Source organism: Lagopus muta, chromosome 7 (genome assembly GCF_023343835.1).
Source record: "Lagopus muta isolate bLagMut1 chromosome 7, bLagMut1 primary, whole genome shotgun sequence".
In the NCBI taxonomy this organism is placed as follows: domain Eukaryota; kingdom Metazoa; phylum Chordata; class Aves; order Galliformes; family Phasianidae; genus Lagopus; species Lagopus muta.
In genome coordinates, this window is record NC_064439.1 from 40,690,416 (window position 1) to 40,696,845 (window position 6,430).

The window sequence follows — 6,430 nt, forward strand, 5'->3', positions numbered from 1 at the left end:
CTTGTGTGCACACAGCCCTCCCAAATCCAGGTAGGATGCAGCGTTTTGGCATCCATCTGCAATGGCAATTTCAAACGGATCGTGTCCCACACAGTGCCCGTGCCTATGGCTTCTGTGCATCTTTAAAGCCCCACGTGAACACCTTTTTATCCCTTAAAACACCACTTAGATTTGTACTGTGCTTGTTATCTCCCTTCCACGGGATAGAGAAGCTGGCAGGTTTTACTGAGATGTTCAACGCCTCAATGCAGCATGTTCCACAAAGCCTTTGTCGTATCTGACAGCCCGTAGACACTCATATGCAGTGGCCTTGCTTATTTCCTTGTGTGTTTGTGCTGGCTTCTGTTGCCCTTCACACCAGTGCCCTTGCAGCAGCTATGAAAATGTCTCCTTTCTTACAGCCCCCCTTTAGATACTGAAAGGCTGCTCGCAAGTCTCTACGCAGCCTTCTTTCTGCAGGCTGAACAGCCCCAGCTCTCTCAGCCTGTCCTCGAAGGAGAGGTGCTCCATCCCATGGATCATTTCTGTGGCCATTCTCTGGACACGCTCCAACAGGTCCTTGTCTCTCCTTCACTGAGGACTCCCCATTTGGACACTGTACTCCAGACGAGGCCTCAACAACACTGAGTAGAGGGGCAGGATCGCCTCTCAATCGGTTGACCCCACTTCTTTTGATGCAGCCCAGGATACGGTTGGCTTTCTGGGCTGCGAGGGCACTCTCTTGTCTCATGTTAAATCTTTCATCAACCAGGCCCCCCCAAGTCCTTCTCAGCAGGGCTACTCTCAAGTTCTCCCAGTTTCTGTGCATATCTGGGATTACCTCGACCAGAGCAAAAAATCTTATACTTTGCTTTTTTTGAACCTCGTTAGTTTGATGTCATTGATGAATCTCAGAGTCACAGAATAGCAGCAGTTGGAGGGAACCTCAAGCAATTATTGAGTCCAACCCCTTGCTAAAGCAGGTACCTACAGCAGGTAACACAGGCAGGGTCTTGAGTATCTGCATGGAAGGAGACTCCATAATCTCTCTGGGCAGCCTGTTCCAAGTACTCCATCACTGAGCTTCCTATGTTCAAGTTTTAAGCCATTATTCCTTGTCCTATTTTTATGCACCACTGAGAAGAGCCTGGCCTCATCCATTTGTCTCCCACTTCCCTTTAGATATTTATAAACATTAATCACATCCCCTCTCTGTCTTCCCTAGGCTGAACAGACCCAGGTTACTCAGCCTTTCCTCGTAAGGGAGACACTCCAGGCCCTTTATCATCTTTGTGGCTCTCTGCTGGACTCCATCTAGGATATTCCTGTCGTTTCTGAACTGGGGTGGCCAAAACTGGACACAATATGAAGATATTAAAGAGTATCAATCCCAATACTATAGAGCATGGTTCCCAAAATATCAGATCAAAGGTACAAGTCAGCAGCAATGGTGAATGGATAAACCGATTTTCTGCAGTTTGCACAGACTGGAGGAGGTGAAGAAGGGAGATTTGCAAAGGATTCAGTACCTAGAACCTCAGCCCTCCCCTCGGCGATGGGCACAGGCCAGAAGGCTGGAAGCCAGCAGCCCTTAGTGGGGGAGGAAACATGGTGAGGGGTTTTGCACTTGTCAGGACTTGAAGACATTAAATGATCCAGGGGAAAGATTCAGGAGATGGATAGAAAGCTGTACAAGCTGAAGAAACAGAGGTCTCCCACAGGTCTGGAATCCAACACATTCAGCTTGTGGACTGGGCCACCTCCAAGATTACTTTTCCTTTATGTTTCTTATGAAGAGCCCTCTTTGGCCTACTTTTGGTGAACTGCCAAGTAATTTGCATTAATTTGCCTGACCAGCTGTAGTAACCCGCTTGTCCTCCCGTGGCCCTCATTATTCACCATTCTGCTGTGCTCTAAATGCAGAAAGGGCAGCGGGGTGAGCTCCAGCGAATTGCTGGAGATGCACCCTTAGCAGCTCTGCCACGCTGAACCGTTCTCACAGCTGGCTGATATCTCACAGATTATTCTCCACCTGCCTGCCCTGCTTCTGAGGACACTCAGCTTCCCATAGACTCAAATCGATGTTTTTCTCATCTTTAAGGATAGAAATACGTAGTGTCGCAAGCTCTAAATGACCAAAAAAGAGTGAGAAATCTGTAGAAAATAAGGATCCCACTGCTCCCCCAGATCCTGATATCCTCCTTTGAAGTCATTGGCTGAACTTATTGTTTTGGCAGTCAGAAGTCACCAAACGAATGGTGCAAATCTGAGCTATGGAAAATCCACTCGCTAGTGAGCAGCTTTCCCCAGTGGTGCTGCCTTCTCCAAGATGTGAACTTAAAACAAAATCATCAAGTCACCCCAAATTTGTCCTCATCCAAGTCCCTGCATTTTGGAGGATGGTGTGCTAAATGCGAGGGGGAACACAGCGATGCAGTTGTACCACGCTGAGGCCATGTGGTGCAAAGTCAGTGCTGTGTGTCCAGGCTGCATGGTGCTGTGCATCTACGGAATGCATGGCACGTTGCATCTGTGAGCAGCATGCTGGAATGCAATGTGGGAATATTTAGGTACTCAGCAAACTGGGTGACACCGTGGATCACTTCACTGGAAGTTCTGAAGATATTTCCATCCATCTCCCCATTAATCTGGCTTTTGAAGTCCATCGTGAGATCTGCATCCTACTTCATCCAGGTCAAAAAGGCCGGCTGATTCCAAAAGATGTTCACTTTCCTCGCTTTCTGGAGCACAGGCTGCATACACCTTTAATGCTCAGTGACCTTTGGAAAACAATATTTCTTTCATCTCAGCTATAGACGTGCTGGCAGGAGCGGAGAACTGTGAGCTGCGCTTGGAGCCAACCAGCTGGATGTGGGCAGCCTGGGGGTAAGGGTGGAGAAAGCAGGCAGCATCTGCCTTCACACACTGCCTTGTGCAAAGAGGCTGGCATGGTTCAGCTCCTGCTGCCTTCATCAGGAAGCACATACCTGCATTGCTCTCACCTATCACTGGCTACACTTTCATCATTGCTTACCAATGGACCTGTGCAGCCTGCGTTGGCAAATGGGGGTGTGTTATCACTTGCTTTATTAAGAGGTGAAATGTTTGATTTTGTGAAGACCTGAATATCATAACACACCATAGACTCTTCAGGCAAACAAATAGGATTTCTTGACAATTTGCTGTCCTTTATTGTACTGAAAGGGCACAGAGATGCAGACTGTTCCTGATTTTCAGATGAATTGCTCCTCTGGTGTAAAAGATACTCTCATAATAGTCCCAAATTAGCTGATTGCTTGAAGTGCCAGAATACTTAATGCTCTGCTATTTTAAACATATGGAAATTGATTCAACACTTATCATCTATTTAGAGATGTAAATTTATTGAAAAAGATGCCACTTCTTCCTCAGCTCCAGGCAAGCTCCGACGATTGGTTTTCTGGGCACAGGCAGGTTTTTACAAGGCCCAGTGATTTTAACTGTGGTAATTTACATTCTTTCTAAAGGCAGAAGTAAAGGAAAATTGACTGTATTATCTACAGAGGAAATAACCCATCAATACGAGCACTGGTGTAAACTGACACGGCTATGGCTGTATCTGCTATGTTGTACCATGAGGACCTTATAGCAGGCACAGACACTGACCCAGGCTTGGGCACAAGCTCCTCTCACAGCTGCTCTGGCAGTAGGGCCCACACCGACATCGGCAGCGTGGGCTTCTGTCACTGCAGCACTGGGACACAGTCATAGGAAATGATGGAGTGCTAGCAGTGACTGCTGTCACACTGGAAGGGTGAAGACACAGAGGGCAAATACAGCTAATGGACAGCATCCAAAGGAGGCTATAGAGATGGAGAAGGGTCTAGAGGGCAATGTGAGGAGTGGCTGAGCTCCCTGTGTTTGCTCAGCGCAGAGCGGAGGAGCTGAGGGCAGGCCTCATGGCGGCTGCAGCTGCTCACAGGGAGCAGAGGGGCAGCGCTGAGCTCTGCTCTGTGTGACAGCGACCAGACACAAGAGAATGGAGCTGTGCCAGGAGAGGGACAGCTGGGGGTGAGGGACAGGGTCTGTGCCAGAGGGTGGTGGGCATGGAGCAGCCTGCCCAGGGCTGTGGGCACGGCACTGAGTGCTGGAGCTCAAGGTGCATTTGGACGGTGCTCTCAGACATTGGGTTTGGGTTTTGGGTGGTGCTGTGTGGAGCCAAGATTGGACTCGATGGTTCTTGTGGGTCCCTTCCAGCTCAGAATATTCTGTGATTCCGTGGTTCTAAGGCAGGCACCCCTTAGAAAAGGGATCTGTGTTCCCATGTAATGCAGCCAGAGCTGCTGAAAGCACAAAGCATCCAGCATTTATCTGCAATCCCTGCAATGGCAAGCCCTAGGGCTAAAGGCAGACATGCGAGGTCAGGATGGGGTGAGAAAATATGTGGCCGGCCTGGTTGTAGCTCTGCCTCTGGATCCTTCCTTTGGATTTGGTGCAGTCACCTTACATCTCACATAACAGTCAGATGGAGATTCATGTGCATTCCACAGGAATGTTGTTCATGCTTTAACATTTGTGAAAATAGGAGTTTCTCAGCTATTTAATCATGTGTTATTATTCAGCATGATTCATCTACTAATACCATGGCTATAAAGTTTAATGTTGTGCTCCTGGGATCCAGCAGCATTTTTTAATGTGCTTCTTCTCCTGGTATTTTCACAGAGGGGCTGGCGCAGTGTTAGAGAGCACTTACACAGTGAATGCCCCAGCCATCTCCACTCACTGTGCTCTGGTTTGCATCACGAAAAGGGCTCACAGAGTGGATTCCTCTCGTATGAAAGGCACATGGTGTGAACAGTGCAAACTCAGCAGCCTCCTGCGTTATGGACCCATTTCCAGGCTGTACTGCTCACCAGCACAGGCACAGCTGTAGTGTATTTACTGCACCGTAGAGACTCCTGATGGCATTTGGAAAGTGAGTGGATGGGCTGGATTCATTAACTGCAAAGCCCAGTCTCTTGACTAGCTAATATCTAATTGAAGACTTTATTTTCTTGACACCTGCCTTTTTATGATGCTGCCTTCAGCCTCAGTAGCACAGAAAGAAACTGGGTGCTGTTCTCAGTGTATAAAGCACTTTAAACTTTATCCCAGCCATGTCCCAAGTGCAGCCTGGCCCAGCCCACCCTGCAGCTGCCCCTTGCCATCATGGCAGTGGCTCGCCCAACAACAACTACACAGTAGTGTGCTATTAACACTGTGCTGACTGAAACCAAGACACAAGTAGAATTATTATACTTCTTATATCTGTCGTCATTTCCATGGAAATAAATAGGAGGCATTACTTTTGGAGAACCCTACGTATATTCGGCCCAAAACAATTCCTCCTCACTCAGTGCAGTGCAGGCAGGCCAGCAGGTTGGACAGCCATGCTTTTGCATTAACCTGAAGAAACTAATGTGCAGTAAACCAGGGCTACTATAGAACTCTTTTTGGAAGTAAATGCTCTGGAGGCCAGGTTCAGTCAGTATCCTCCAGTGGGATGTGGGGATCTCCTTTGTCTTAAGGCCAACACGAGCTTGGTTGTTTTTGTCAAGGGTTATAAAGGGTGGCAGTAGGAAAATGCTAAGGATGGGTCATAGCTGTGGAAGAAAAAGCCAACCCCCCAAGTTACAAAGGGGTCTTGGTAGAGTTTAGAGGTTGGCTGTGGTTGTGTGGAAGTGAAAAATTGCTTCTCATTTACAACGTGCAGGGAAAGCTTTCCTACAGATTAGGCCATGCAAAACTGTGCCTCATATAGGGTGGCTTGCACATGGATGCCCATGGATAGAACTGTTTTCACAAAAGTTCAAGAGAATTAAAATCACAGAGGGAATGATGAGGATTCAAAAATGCATGCAAATTAATCTTCTGAATGGAAATGCTACTCAAGAGAAACAGAGAGAGATGTCCAAGAGTTCCCAAATGAATCAGGAGCCCGTGCTTCTCTGAGTGTCAACATTTTCCTAACCCGCTCTCTTCAGATGACACCCATGGACTCACAAATGGAGCCTGAGGCCAGAAGATCCAGGCTTCTCAGAGCTAATCCCAAAGCTGATACCACGCGGTAAGACCCTTCTCCTGCTGGCAGGCTGCAACAGTCAGTTGCAAATGTATTTGCTCTAGGTTGTCGGTGCGGTCTCCTTGGAAGTTAGACATGGTTACTTTTGAAAATATGACACATCTGTGACTTAGAAAGCCAGTTTTCAGCAGTTGTTTAGAAAGTTTCAAGCGTTGTTAAAGTAGCTGGAATCACAGCCTTGTTTATACAAAAGAAAATCTGAACATTTCTAACCCCCACACTAAACTGGAAGAAGAGTGCATCTTTTTTGCTGTGTTTAAGGAAGCTTCAGCCATTGCCCTTGGTGTTTATGGTACAGCAATGCACTGATTTGGCAGCACTTTGGCCAAAGACTTGAAGTGCAAAAAGTAC